Genomic DNA, 16,029 nt, shown 5'->3' on the forward strand with positions numbered 1-16,029 from the left:
AAGCATCGCATTGTTTTGAAAAGAGGAGCGAGACCTGTTGTGCATAAGTTGAGGAACATACCAGTTGGAACACGTGATCCTTTGAAGAAAGAATTGGAAAAATTGTGTTCCCAAGATATCATTGAACCGATAGAAAGTTCGGAGTGGTTGTCCCCCATCGTTATAGTAAGGAAGCAGGGGGGGGACATTAGGATGTGTGTTGACCTAAGAGATTTGAACAACAATATATGGATTGATCGTCATCCCCTGCCAAATATAGGAGAAATGCTCACCACTATGGAGCCGGCCAAATATTTTTCCACACTTGATTTATCATCAGCATATCATCAGGTTGAACTAGAAGAAAACTCCAGACATCTGACGTCATTTATAACACCTTTGGGGGCTTTTCGCTTCAAAAGGATGCCGTTTGGCCTAGCGTCGGCAGCTGCTGTCTTTCAGGGTTACCTGGAGTGTACTATTTCCAAGATGACATTTTGATATCAGCTATGACAGAAGAAGATCACGATGCCAAGCTCCTGGGAGTTCTCCAAATATTACAACAGAGAGGTCTTACGTTGAAGATTGAAAAATGCAAAGTGAAAAAGAGTGAAGTGACTTATTTGGGCCATTGCATTGATGCCGATGGGATTAAGCCTAAAGAGGCTTTAGTGGATACTATATTGAGACTTCCTGAGCCGTCGAATAAAGATCGATTGAGAAGCTTGTTGGGCTTAACGGAGTACTATGCGAAGTTCATTGATCATTATACAGACAAAACGACACACATGAGGAACTTGATGAAGAAGAACGTGAAGTTTGGATGGTCTATAGAATGTAAAAAAGAACTAGAAACAATCAAGGAACTAATTAACAGAGCTCCAGTTTTGAAAATGTTTGATTGTAGTGCCAAAACTGTCATATCTGTAGATGCGAGCAATTCAGGCTTGGGAGGGGTACTTGAACAGGTTCAAAATGAGAAAGTTGTTCCTATAGCCTTTGCTTCTAGAACACTGAAAGATGCTGAAAAAAATTATTCTACAATAGAGAAGGAGGCTTTGGCTGTGATGTGGATTTTAGAACATTTTAAAGGATTAATATGGGGTATTCCCATTGAAGTTAGAACTGATCACAAGCCATTGATTCATACTCTAAATCCAAGAAATCCACATTTAACATCTCCTCGCATAAGAAGATGGATTCTTGTTATAATGCAGTACAATCTTTCTATCAAATATACTCCAGGTAAGAGTAATGTAGTTGCAGATTGCTTGTCCCGTTTACCATGCTCCTCAGGTGATGAAGGAAATGATATAGATGAAGTGGAAATGGACAGCGTCATTGCACAAATACATCCTGGTTTCACTAAGGAGGATTGGATGGAAGCGGTCAAGGCAGATGAGGAACAGGAACAATTAAGGTTAGCGATAACGAGTGACTGGAAGGACGTTCATGAAGGGATAGTGCCATGGGAAGGCAAGAAGGAGGAAATGTCATGCAATGAGACCTGCATATTTCGGGGTGATCGCATTGTGCCACCCACGAGTTTGAGAGAGAAGATCATGCAAATAGCACATGAAGGACATATAGGGAGAAATCTCACTAAAAGAAGAGTAAGAGAGGTATATTGGTGGCCCAGGATGTGGAATGAGTTGGAAAACATGGTGAAGGAGTGCTCTGCATGTGCGGTGAGTGACAAGAGAAAAGTTGTCAGAGCCACACCTTTGCAACCCATAGAAATACCAGTATCGGTGTGGACAAAGTTAGCCATTGATATTTCAGGACCATTTGAAATATTGGAGCCACATAAGATTTACATCATAGTGTTGGTTGACTATTCCTCTAAGTGGGTTGAATGTGGCATTGTAGAGGGGTCTATGTCGGCAATAAAAGTCAAGAGATTTATGGAAGAAATATTTGACAGGGAAGGAGAGCCTCAGGAGTTGGTATCGGATAATGGGGCACAATTCATGGCAAATGATGTACAAGATTTTCTCAAGGAAAGAGCAATTAGACATAGAACCACTGCTTTATACCACCCTATGGGAAATGGATTGCTTGAGAGGATGAATAGATTTATCAAAGACACCATTCAATTAGCAGTTGCAAACAACATTCCCTGGAGAGAGACTCTTAAAGAAGCATTGCTCACATATAAAGTCACGCCACATTCCACAACAGAAGTAGAACCATTCACAATGATGAGGGGAAGAGTGGCTACCAACAGACTGAGACCAGCTTGGTTAACAGGAAGAAACAACAGAGTTGTGGACATGGAAGCTGTGGTGGAGAGAGTGAAAGACAAACAAGCAAAGTATAAGAAATATTATGACAGGCAGAAGAGTGTGAAAGAAAATACCAGAAAGGAAGGTGATTGGGTGAGAGTGAAAGAGCCCAGAAAGGTTGTGAAGGGAGAATCCAAATATCGTGACCCGCAGATGGTAGTGAGTTGTTCCGGGAAATCCGTAATATTGGAAGATGGAAATCGGTGGTCATGTGATGATGTGGTCAAAACCGATGGGAAGGTAAAACGAACTTTAGACAATGTTAAAAGAGTGGTGTGGCGTGATGTTAACAAAAGTAAAGAAGAGTTAACAAACAAACACGCCAATGTTACAGAGGTGAGGAAGGACTATACATGTATGGCGAAAACCAGAAGCAGAGCACCATATTTTAAAAAAAACTTCATGTATTATTAACCTTTTACAAGAGGCCAGCGGCTATTCCTGGGAAGCAGAGACGATGTGTATCCTTTTACTTGAGATGGTGTAGCCCGATGTTTTGAATTTCGTGTTAATAGTTCTTTCTTTATCTAAGAATGTGATAGTTATCTGTGTTAATTATAAGGGGGGGAGATGTTGTATAGTAACTTGGTGATTGCATCACCATGTAGAACCTTTGCCAGCTCGGGTTCCAGATGACGTTGTCTGTGTGGCGGAGCTGTGATGGCTGCAGGGGAACTCTCCATTAATGAATAAACCCATTGAAATACATAAGCTGGTCTGAGTCGTGATTCGTGCTGTGAAATACATAAGGAATGAACACAACACCCGCCTTAGGCGCCCGAGCAGTGCATGGAGAGCCACTTTATAGGAAGCTTCCCCAGGACTCTGTGCCCCAGAGAGCGGCGAGTCCAGGCCACAGTCAGGGAAGGACCTCTCTCACCGTCCACGTGGCGGCCGGGGCTCCACAGCCGGGCAAGGCCGCAAAATGGCTCCGTTCCTCCGGGCCAGGGACCGCACAAAGAAAAGACAAGGAGCGCACACTGCGCATGTGCGGAGAAGCGCAGCGCCAATAACTGCGCATGCGCGGAGAAGAGTACGCTAATAAGTGCGCATGTGCGGAGATCAAAGCCAATAACTGCGCATGTGCGGACAAGCCCCCCGCGCCAATAACTGCGCATGTGCGGAGAAGAGTACGCCAATAAGTGCGCATGTGCGGAGAAGATCAAATCCAATAACTGCGCATGTGCGGAGAAGTGTATAGTGCCGATAACTGGGCATGTGCGGAGAAGCGCACTGCCAATAACTGCGCATGTGCGAAGAACCGCAGCACCAATAACTGCGCATGTGCGCTGAAGCACGTCGTCGGCCGCGTGCGCATAACTCACAGTGCGCATGTGTGCAGATGTTCTCCACGGTTTCTTCAGGCCGCATGCGTTGTACTTACATGTCGCATGCGCAGAAAGGCCTGACAATGTTTCTTCTTGCGTAGTCTACAATATTTCTTCCTGTCGCATGCCGGTCCTTACAGCGCGCATGTGCAGAGAGTCGGCAGTCTTTCTTCCTGCCGCATGCCGGTCCCTAACCGCGCGCATGTGCAGCGAGTCTGCAGTCTTTCTTTCTGCCGCGTGGCCAAGACATACAGCGCGCATGTGCAGAGAGTCGGCAGTCTTTCTTCCCGCCGCATGCCGGTCCTTACAGTGCGCATGTGCAGAGTCTGCAGTCTTTCTTCCTGCCGCTCGGCCGGTCCCTTACAGCGCGCATGTGCAGAGAGTCGGCAGTCTTTCTTCCCGCCGCATGCCGGTCCTTACAGTGCGCATGTGCAGAGTCTGCAGTCTTTCTTCCTGCCGCTCGGCCGGTCCCTTACAGCGCGCATGTGCAGAGAGTCGGCAGTCTTTCTTCCTGCCGCTTGGCCGGTCCCTTGCAGCGCGCATGTGCAGAGAGCGCGCAGTCTTTCTTCCTGCCGCATGCCGGTCCTTACAGTGCGCATGTGCAGAGAGTCTGCAGTCTTTCTTCCTGCCGCGTGCCGGTCCTTACCGCGCGCATGTGCAGAGAGTCTGCAGTCTTTCTTCCTGCCGCATGCCGGTCCTTACCGCGCGCATGTGCAGAGAGTCTGCAGTCTTTCTTCCTGCCGCATGCCGGTCCTTACCGCGCGCATGTGCAGAGAGTCTGCAGTCTTTCTTCCTGCCGCATGCCGGTCCTTACAATGCGCATGTGCAGAGAGCGCGCAGTCTTTCTTCCTGCCGCGTGCCGGTCCTTACAGTGCGCATGTGCAGAGAGTCGGCAGTCTTTCTTCCTGCCGCTTGGCCGGTCCCTAACAGTGCGCATGTGGAGCGAGTCGGTAGTCTTTCTTCCTGCCGCATGCCGGTCCTTACAGTGCGCATGTGCAGAGAGTCGGCAGTCTTTCTTCCTGCCGCATGCCGATCCTTACAGTGCGCATGTGCAGAGAGTCTGCAGTCTTTCTTCCTGCCGCTCGGCCGGTCCTTACAGCGCGCATGTGCAGAGAGCGCGCAGTCTTTCTTCCTGCCGCGTGCCGGTCCTTACAGCGCGCATGTGCAGAGAGTCGGCAGTCTTTCTTCCTGCCGCGTGCCGGTCCTTACAGCGCGCATGTGCAGAGAGTCGGCAGTCTTTCTTCCTGCCGCGTGCCGGTCCTTACAGCGCGCATGTGCAGAGAGTCTGCAGTCTTTCTTCGCACGCCTAAAGGTAGAGTGTAAGAGCGCTGTGCGCATGCGCCTTCGCTGTGCGCATGCGCCTTCTCCCGCGCGGATGCAGACGGCCCGGACATTTATGACCAGAAGGAGTTCGCTGCGCGCTCCCGAGGAAGAGGAGGAGGAAGAGGCGCGTGTCAGCCCCGCGCCGCTGAGCGGGACCCAGACCCCCCCCCCCCGCCCCCACAGGCACCTTCCCGTCCTGTGACCCGCGCGCCCTGCACCAATGAGGCTCTCCTATGTGGGGAGGCTGCCCATGCAGCCGGGCGACGAGCGCGGGATGATGCCCGGCGGAGATGGGCCACCTGGGCCCCACCAACAAGGCCACTTCCCTAACGGGGCCCGGCTAATGCGCCCGCCGTACATGGGCCACCCAGGCATGCCTCATTTCCAGCCTATGGGCATGCCACACATGGCTCAGAGAATGCCCAGCATGCCCCCCGGTGGCCATGCCATGATGCAGCACCACATGTGGGGGCACATGGCACAGATGCCAGGAATGATGCCTGTGATGCCTGGCATGATGGTGCCCCACATGCCCCAGGCGCCCATGCAGCCAGCAGTAATGCAGCAGCAGCAGCATCAGCAGCATCAGCAGCTGCAAGGAAACCTGGGCGGGCCATTAGCTTCTACGCTTCCCAGCCATCTTCCCAGTAGCCAAGTCGCACATCCCACGGCTCCTGCACAGCAGCCGCTGAATACAACCGATGAGCAGCCGAAACAAACATCTGTATGGATCGAGCATAAGTCACCCGATGGGCGCATGTACTTTTATAACACTGAAACAAAACAGTCCACGTGGGAAAAGCCAGATGAACTCAAATCACCTGCTGAGCAATTGTTATCCAAGTGTCCTTGGAAAGAATTCAAGTCTGACTCTGGAAAGTCTTACTACTATAACTCGCAGACAAAGGAGTCCCGTTGGGTGAAGCCAAAAGAACTTGAGGACCTGGAAGCCATGAGCGAGGCAGAGGCAAACCGCAAAGAAGAGGACTCTACTCCAGCGACTGCAGCTCTCTCTGCTGTACCTCCTGAAATAACTACTATGGCAGGTCCTACGACGGCTCCTGTTTCCTCACCACTCGCAGTTTCTGTGCCACTGGTGACTCCTCCTTTGGCCACTCCAGCGCTCTCCGCTCCACCTCTCTCCATTCCGCTTCTATCTCCACCTCTCACGGCCCCACCCCTGGCGGCACCTCTCACGGCCCCACCCCTGGCGGACCCTCTCACGGCCCCACCCCTGGCGGACCCTCTCACGGCCCCACCCCTGGCGGACCCTCTCACGGCCCCACCCCTGGCGGACCCTCTCACGGCCCCACCCCTGGCGGCACCTCTCACGGCCCCACCCCTGGCTGCACCTCTCACGGCCCCACCCCTGGCTGCACCTCTCACGGCCCCACCCCTGGCTGCACCTCTCACGGCCCCACCCCTGGCTGCACCTCTCACGGCCCCACCCCTGGCTGCACCTCTCACGGCCCTACCCCTGGCTGCACCTCTCACGGCTCCACCCCTGGCTGCACCTCTCACGGCTCCACCCCTGGCCACTCCACTCACTGGTCCTATTAGTAGTCCCCTTGCTGCTCCAATTGTGGTTGCAGTTGGTTCTCCTCTTGTGGGTTCTGCTGCTACCCCAATAGACAATGTGACATCAGTCGGTGCCCCTTCTGCAGTCATTTTTCCTGCAGTGGAATCTGAAGTTCCAGCAGTTGCTCCTACAGTTGCAACAGAAAATGACATTGTTAATGATACAAATGATGATCAAACACCCACTGTTAAATATGAAAATGATGACACTGCCAGCAGTATTTCTGAATGTATTTCTAAACATGATGATGTAGCAAGCCCTGCTTCCACCGATGAAAAGGAAGAAAGGGTTGCTAAGAAATCCTATACCTGGAACACAAAGGAAGAAGCAAAACAAGCCTTTAAAGATCTTCTAAAAGCAAAGCATGTACCGTCTAATGCCACATGGGAACAAGCTATGAAGATGATCATTAATGACCCCAGATACAGTGCTTTAGCCAAATTAAGTGAAAAGAAACAAGCCTTCAATGCCTACAAAGTCCAGACAGAAAAAGAGGAAAAGGAGGAAGCAAGGTCCAAGTACAAAGAAGCAAAGGAAAGCTACCAGTGCTTCCTTGAAAACCATCATAGGATGACTTCTACAACTAAGTACAAGAAAGCTGAACAAATGTACAGAGATATGGAGGTTTGGAATGCAATATCGGAGCGTGATCGCCTTGAAATTTATGAGGATGTCTTGTTCTTTCTGTCAAAACGCGAGAAGGAACAAGCCAAACAATTAAGGAAGAGGAATTGGGAGGCCTTAAAAAACATATTGGACAACATGGCTAATGTTACTTACTGTACAACATGGTCCGAAGCACAACAGTATCTAATGGACAATCCAACCTTTGCAGAGGATGAAGAACTACAAAATATGGACAAAGAAGATGCACTGATTTGTTTTGAAGAACATATTTGTGCTTTGGAAATAGAGGAGAAAGAAGAAAAACGGAAAGATCTACTGCGTGAAAGGCGAAGGCAACGTAAAAACAGAGAATCTTTTCAATTGTTTTTGGATGAGTTACATGAAAATGGGCAACTTCATTCCATGTTGTCTTGGAGGGAGCTGTATCCCACTGTGAGCTCTGACATAAGATTTTCTAACATGCTTGGCCAGCCTGGTTCAACAGCTCTTGATCTCTTTAAATTTTATGTTGATGATTTAAAAGCACGATATCATGATGAAAAGAAAATTATACAAGATATCTTGAGGGATAAAACATTCCTTGTGGAAATAAATACTACATTTGAAGATTTTGTCACTGTTTTAAGTTCAACGAAACGTGCTACCACACTAGATGCTGGAAATATCAAGCTTGCTTTCAGTAGTTTGCTGGAAAAAGCAGAGGCTAGAGAACGTGAAAGAGAAAAGGAAGAAGCTCGCAAAATGAAGCGCAAAGAGTCCCTGTTCAAGAGCATGTTAAAGGAAGCTGCACCTCCAATTGAAATGGACGCTGTTTGGGAGGATGTTCGGGACAAGTTTATTAAAGAGCAGGCATTTGAAGACATTACACTAGAATCTGAAAGAAGGCGAATGTTTAAAGACTACATACATACACTTGAGCATGAGTTTCAGCATCATCGCATCAAGAATAAGAAGCATTCTAAAAAAGCTAAGAAGCATCACCGAAAGCGTTCTAGACCCCGTTCGTCTTCTCCAGAATCAGGCGGTGAAAGGGAGAAGGACACAAAAGAAAGAGACAGAGAAAAGGGGAAAGAAAATGAAAAGGCTAGCAGAAAAGCAGAATCAAAGCATACATCGCCAAAAAAACGATCTGGAAAAGATTCTGCTAATTGGGATACATCTGGAAGTGAGCTGAGTGAAGGAGAGTTAGAAAAACGAAGGAGGACCCTGTTAGAACAACTCGACGATGATCAATGAGAAATGTATAACCAAATGTTTACTATGAGATGTAATAAAGGGCATGATTTTGAATACTTATTTGTAATAAGTTTAATTGAAGAAACACTGGGTTTTACCAACTGCTGTTGTAAACTAAGTGGCTTTCATTGGGGCATTATTTGAACATCTGTTATGAGATGTGAATAAAAATCCAATTGGACATTTTATTTGAATAAGTCACCTTAAGAATCTTTTGCCGAATGTGCCAACATATTTTAAGGGGCCGTTAACATTATGCCCGTCTCGAAAATCAATGATGACTTCATTAATTATTTTTGCATTTGAGCATTACTTTTTTCAATTTAAAATGTCCTATTTAGATGTCCTTTTTCAGGTTACTTTTGTGAACAGTTCTTTACTCACTGAAGTCAAATTTCTACAATACACGTTCTTCTACGTTGTTGATTAGAATATTTTTTTATCAAGTATTAAAACCTTGTCTTCTAGCTTGTACTAATATTTATTTAAAATATTAAACATATATTTAATCCATTCCCAAGATTTAAATATGAATAAAAGAAAAAGACACTTGGTCATTACATTGTAGGCTCGAACGCGCAGAGAAGCAGTGTTTCTTCATGATGCCTGGCCAGTGCTGGAAATGTAAAAAAATGTAAAGTGGGTTTCTACAAGGGCCACAGTGGGGGTGGGGCGGCCGTTTCAGAGGGTGGACTTCCGAGGAGGCAGAGCTGGCAGTTGGACTCAGCTCAAAGGAAATGTTCAAAATAATTTTAAAAAAATGGTGCAATTTCTTTGATGATGCTTCTTTGCCAACTCCACACTATATATTAATTCCCAGTGCTGCACCCAAAATACTGTTGGTAATTGTTACGGGTGGAGAGAATGCTCCTCGGACCCCCGTAACCCTCCAGCCACAGAGCACACAAAGAGATGTGCTTGCTGTCGGGCTCCATGGTCGCTCTACCATAGCCCACCAATTCAGGCGTCCAACGTCAAGTGATTGAGATGGGCAGGCTTCCCCCTCCAGACCCTTTGGGGATACCTCCTGCCCAGCTCCCAGATCCGGCCCTCCTCACCTGCATGCCCTCGACGTAGGGGACTCAGCGGATGGGCCAGGCCACCGCCCTCGTCCGGTATCACACCAGTCTCTTCTGAGGATTTTTATTTTTTATTTAAAAAATTGTTTATAGTTTACATAAAATTTATAAACTTTTACAATTGTTTCATCAATAAAAAACACTTCATTTCTTAAAAACATCACATAAAGACATTTTCTTTCTTTGTTCGCATCAAAATAAGTTTAACATATTTCATTCCTATTTTGAGGTTTTCACATTTCATACATGATATCATTGTTGTTTACGTGGTTTCTTTACATGACAGTGTATCTTTGCAATAAACCTTTTCCTAGTAAATGTTAACAGGAGAACCCTGATCAATCTTTTATATAATACATTTAGAGACCTTAATTTATACATCATAATAATGCAGCTATTTGAGTAAAGTGTATAGTACAGCAGACATTTCATAGTTTCTCCCAATATCAAGTAATCTACTGTGTTTCTTCAACGAGAGGCATTTCTAAATTCAGATTTTTAGTTTTCAAATCCTCGTCAATTTTGAATAGCCATCTTGATAAAGCCAAAACAAAACGCATACTATCCCCTTGCATACTGCGTTCTCAGAAGGTGGCCCGTGCAGTATATGTAAGGCCTGGATTGTATTCCCCTAGTAACAAGCATCTCTTTTCCTCAAAGTATGGGCCATATACCACAAGATGCCTTATGGATTCCGTTTGGCAAGTTGGAGCACAAAATCGACAATTTGGGTACATAATCAATTCACTAACATGATTCCATTTATAGATGCGTTCCAAGGTAGAAAACTGATTTAGTCTGAATCTTAAATAGATATTTCGTACCTTGTGATCGGGACATTTAGTAAGATATAGGGGACGAGTGTCCCTTTTCCTAAGTCTACTTGCACATTCCGTGTATAGGATATATTTCTGATTTTTTTTAATTATCATCCTCCAGTCCCACTCGTACAGTTTGTGTTTGTTTCTAGCTAAACCAATTTCTAAATCCTCGATCGTTACTTCAATGGTGTCCAAAAGCAAATTCATTTGTTTTTTAAACATATCCAATGATTTAACATCACCACTCTTTAGTAAAACGTGAAGATCTTCATACAATGAGTTTCTGGGTGGCAACAGCATTTTCATATATCTCATTAATTGTCGCCATCTCCATTTTGACGCTAGTGTGGATAGACCCAGTTCATGGCAAATTATCGAATTTGGTATTGCTGATGACAAGCACAAGGTTTTTTTCCAAAGAGACCCTTGAATCCCATTAAGTATCTGGTCAATATTCATTAGACAGATGTCTAAACTATAAAGAATAATAGGTTCAACCTTTAACAAGTAGAAATCCAACAAGGGCTGGACCGAAAACATACAATATTTAGCATAAATCACCTTCATCATTGATAGGAGAGAACGAGATTTTGATGTTAAAAGCTCCTTCCATGATTTCAGGGAATAGCTATTAGCCAGAGGATAACCTAAATATCTAATCGAATTTGCCATTTCAAGCCTGCCACCAGCAATTGTCCAATAGTAAGATCTTATTTTTTTCCTATTATGACAAATGATGATCTGAGATTTTTTGGAATTTGCCATGAGATTGTGTTCTGTAGCATATTCATGAAAGATGTTTAGTTTTTGCTGTAGTCCCGAGGGGGTCCTGTCAAAGAGAATAATGTAATCGGCAAAACAAAGCCAATTTAGTTTAAGACTGCCTAGTTTTACCGGAAACATACCATTGCCTGTCCACAATCTATCCATATCAGAAAGGTATAAGTTAAACAGGATTGCTGCAAGATTGCAACCCTGTTTTACCCCAGTCTCAGTAGTAATGGGGGACGTAAGAGCACCTTTCCTATTTATTCTAATTTGGAAAGACGTATTAGTGTGTAACATTGCAAGGAGTTGTACAAGTTGATGAGGAAAGCCTAAGTTCAACAGTTTTTCCCACAGTACTTCACGGATTACACAATCGAATGCACTAGTTAGATCAAGCGATGCAATATATATTGGTCCACACTCAGGTCATTTTGATTTAATAATTAAATGTGCAAGGATAATTGCATTGAGAGATGTTCCGATATTCCTTCTGAATCCAGATTGGAACTTTGAGTAGATGTCATTCTTGTCAATATAATTTTGTAGCTTTTTCAGTAAACAAATGCCAAAGACCTTGGCGGAGGCATCCATAAGGACAATCGGCCTAAAGTTTGCAGGGTCGGTTGGATCACCCTTTTTGTAGATAGGAATAATTATCGCATTCTGCCAAGATTTAGGAATGTAATTTGAATCCAGAATGTTTGAAAATTTGGTGTAAAGAATTGCAGCCCAGAATATCGGATCATCCTTTAAAATGCATGAGGGCATCCCGTCAGGACCTGCAGCTTTAGAAGATTTAAGTATATTAATAGCATCCACGATATCATCCATAGTAAGTGCTAGTTTGTCAGTGCACTTTTCAGTTAGAATGTTTGAGTCTAGATTGTGAAATTTTGATGGTACCTTGAATTTCTCCATCATGAATAATTTCCAAGATTCAGATGAGACCGAAGAACTTAAATCGTTCTGCTCTCGTCTATTAGTGTCATTAATAATAGACCAGAGCCTACGGGTATCATTTCGAATAATGGCTTTCATGATTTGTTGGTTCATCATTAGCTTAATTCTGTATTTAATACATTTGTTCTTATTTGTGTATTTTAAGCAGATTTTCTTTTTGCATCGTAAGTAAAGTTCAGTAGTCAGGTTCAGTTTTCGCAATTTTCTCAAACACAGATTTTTTCACATTTTGAAGAGGCGATTTCAGCATTAAACAAGTGAGGATATCGATCATTTAGCATCCCTACATCATATATAAGGTGATTTTTTAAAATTAGAAAAGAGCTGTTTCTCACTGTTGGGAAGATCTCCATGCAAAAGCATCAGGCATCTGACGTCTGCAGACAGCCTCCCAGACAATTCATCTGCTGGACTAACTCTAACACGACCAAGGCGGCAACTCACCCGCACATGGTGGACGCCTTTCTTTTAACATTGACCCGACTTGAAATCATTGTCCTGAACACCGTTCGGTACTTTCACAGCAGCGCTGCTACAAGTTTCACAGCCACTGCTTCTCTCCAATCTTTACCGAACCAGAAACACAAAATTGTGTGTCGATGACAATGTTAAACAATGTTGAATGTATTGTCATTTAAAACAATACTTGAAATCTATACTGTTTGTCACTCTGCCTACTAACTCTCAAAAACGCAGACAAAAATATGCTCAAATAATGCTTATATCCAGCGCCAAGACGCAGCTTGTATATTTGTTTTGTTCTTTGTTAGTGTAAAATAAAAAAAAACATTTGTTGCCATTCCCGCATCCGTGGGTTTTTTTGTCTATTGTGCTAGCAGTTACCTAGCTCCTCTGCAAAAACCTGGTGACCCTATCTCTTACCCTCTTGAGTCAAGCCCCCTTACAAAAAAGAGGGTCGCCCTTATATCTCTCTGCCCTGAGTGCTCCCACCACTACCGCCGCACAGAAGTGCCCCAGAAGTATGCCTGCAGTCCCGGGAAGAAGCGCCTGCCACGAGGATCCGCCGATCCCTAAAATGGCCGCCGCCATGATCCCCATGGAAACCAACTATAAACAAGCCCTACTGGGCTTCAGCCATTCGTCCACGCATCCTCCACGCCCCTCCCCTCCTCCCTTTTATGGACGGGAGGCGAAGCCGCAGAGAAGCGAAGGCCAGAAGGAAAGGCCAAGCTGCACACTCTCTGCAGCTCTCCGCTGCTCAGACTCGGAGTTGCCGTCCAGGAGATTATCACGCAATTCTGAAGGTAAGGCTGCCTCTGCCTTTCATAGCCAGCTTGTTCAAAACACGGGCGCCCAGAGCGTTGCCCACCGTAATGCTCTGTTATGCTACCGCACCCTGCTACATATGACCCCACCCCCTTACAGCCAGCCGCCCAGCCTCGCAACACGGAATGCGCGCATTGGCATGAGATTCTTCCACAGCCGCCCCTTCCGCCCAGATGTGCCTGCTCAGAACTCCAGCAGGCCTCAACTGACAAAGACCATTAGGTCAATCACTGCACTCTCACACAAATGTACTCTAAATCACCTGTTACCCACCTCGCCTGCAGTCATTAGGCTGGGCCCTGCTGCCCCTATTGCCACAATTGCTATGCCCATTGTTGATGATGCCACTGTTACCACAATTGCTATGCCCATTGTTGATGTTGACACTGCTGCCACAATTGCCATGCCCTTTGTTGATGATGCCACTGTTGCCACAATTGCTATGCCCATTGTTGATGTTGACACTGTTGCCACAATCGCTATGCCCATTGTTGATGATGCCACTGTTGCCACAATTGCTATGCCCTTTGTTGATGATGCCACTGTTGCCACAATTGCTATGCCCATTGTTGATGATGCTAATACTATGTCTGGCCCTGATCCCCCTGCTACCACTACTGCCATGCCCACTAATGCTGTTAACAATAGGGCTGACCCAACTGCTACCTCTAACCCACACCCCACCAGCCCCTCCCTGACAAGCCTTAACTGTGCCCTAGTCAATGCAAGTTTCATCCCTGCACACACCCTCGATGTGCATGACCTCATCACCAGGGACAAGCTTGACCTGCTCTTTGTTTGCGAGTCATGGCTACAAGACACCTCCGGACCGGCCCTCTCACTGGCCATTCCTGATGGTTATACTATCTACAGACAAGATAGGACAGGACAGAGGGGCGGAGGTGTGGCCATCATAGCCAAAGTCTCCCTTGACATCAGAAGAACACAGGCAGAAATAGGTCTCAATGCAGACTACCTACCCATCCAACTCACAATCTCCCACAACACTACTATTGCATTCCACCTAGTATATCGCCCCCAGGACCCTGCAATGACTTCCCGGAAACCCTTATCCACTCTATCTCAGACAACCTCAAAAAAACATCCAAAGTCGTGCTGCTGGGCGACATGAACCTAGGGCTCAACGACACCAAGGACCACAATGCCCAATCCATACAAAAGGCGCTCGCCTCGCTAGGATTCATCCAAGCCCTCACTAAACCCACACACATCAAAGGACGCACACTAGATTGGGTGAAACAACATAACTGTCCCATCCTCCTCAAAGACATAACCCCCATCCCATGGTATGACCACCACTGCATCAACTTTCACGTCGACACCTCACCTGAACCTGCTAGGCCCTCCATCCTTCTGCCGGCAGGGCTCTCAAGGAGCTCTAAAAAACTAACAAAGGATTCGCTCCTTCCACATCTGCTCACACCAGCTCTTCAATCCCCCTTCCCAAACGATCCCACCATCCTAGCCAGCACACTCAGCCAAGCGATAACCACAGCGGTAGATGCCATTGCACCTCTCACCGCTAAAAAAGCTAAAAAAACTAAACATTCCAACCTTTGGTTCACACAAGAACTTTCGGATCTCCGTACAAAGAAGAGAGCGCTACTGACCACCTTGAAAAAGCACCCCTCTGAGACAAACAAAACTGCCTTCAAGTCTACTTCCAGAGACTACAAAATAGCCACTACACGGGCTAAGGCAGACTCCTATAACACCAGGATTAGCAACACCAATTCTGATACTAAGGAAATCTTCGCTATATTCAGGGAATTGGAATCCCCATCCGTACCACCCTTTACTATCACCAAAGATGAAACCTGGTGCAACCAAATTCAAGCAGCCATGCTACACAAGCTAGACACCCTACACTCCAAAATCCTAGCGCACCAAAAAGCACTATCCGCGCTACTTGATCGCACTAAAGCTCCTCCAGCCCAATCGGCAGACGTTCCCAGTCAAATACCTAAATTTGAATTCTCGAACATGACTGAACCTGAGGTCATTGCACTCATTAAATCTATTAAGCCCTCTAACTGCAAGGGAGATACCTGCCCCTCCCACATTATCAAAGACTGCGCTCCAGCCCTGGCTCCTATCATCACTGCTTTCATCTACGCCTCTTTCCAATCATCCCATGTACCGACTTCTCTAAAAGAAGCTTGGGTCAAACCGCTCCTAAAAAAACCCTCTCTCGACCCCTCCATCCCAGGGAACTAACGTCCCATCACAACCGTCCCTTTTCTGTTAAAGATCTTGGACAAAGCAGCCTACCTGCAGGTTCAAAAGTTTATTGAAGACAACCACCTCCTCGGCCAACGCCAGTCGGGCTTCCGCCCTCGACATGGTACCGAGACGGCACTACTTGACCTAAAAAATCAAATAGACGACCTAAGAGATGCGGGCAAACCAGCTCTCCTCCTGCTCCTTGACCTCTCTGCGGCCTTCGATCTGGTCGAACACAAAACGCTATGCCACCATCTCACAAACTCAGCCCACTTCTCGGCCAAAGCATGCAACTAGATCTCCTCATTTCTTCAAGAGAGGGTAATGAAGGTCTTCTCTGACTCCGCCAACGCTACGCCCAGCTCCATCAAATGCGGAGTCCCACAGGGCTCCTGCACAGCCCCCACACTCTACAATCTCTTCACAAGGCCCCTATTCAAGATTCTGGACTCCTTGGGCATCTCATATACAAACTATGCAGATGACACACATGTCCTCATCCCCCTGTCAGGT

The 16,029-nt window shown here is 46.2% G+C and overlaps 1 pseudogene; it reads left to right on the forward strand.

The window, feature by feature from the left end:
- Positions 1–4,882: 4,882 nt before the first annotated feature.
- LOC138468433 (pre-mRNA-processing factor 40 homolog A pseudogene) lies at positions 4,883–8,417 on the forward strand (annotated as a pseudogene).
- Positions 8,418–16,029: the final 7,612 nt, after the last annotated feature.

Source organism: Ambystoma mexicanum, chromosome 4q (assembly GCF_040938575.1).
Source record: "Ambystoma mexicanum isolate Mex_15411 chromosome 4q, UKY_AmexF1_1, whole genome shotgun sequence".
Lineage (NCBI taxonomy): Eukaryota > Metazoa > Chordata > Amphibia > Caudata > Ambystomatidae > Ambystoma > Ambystoma mexicanum.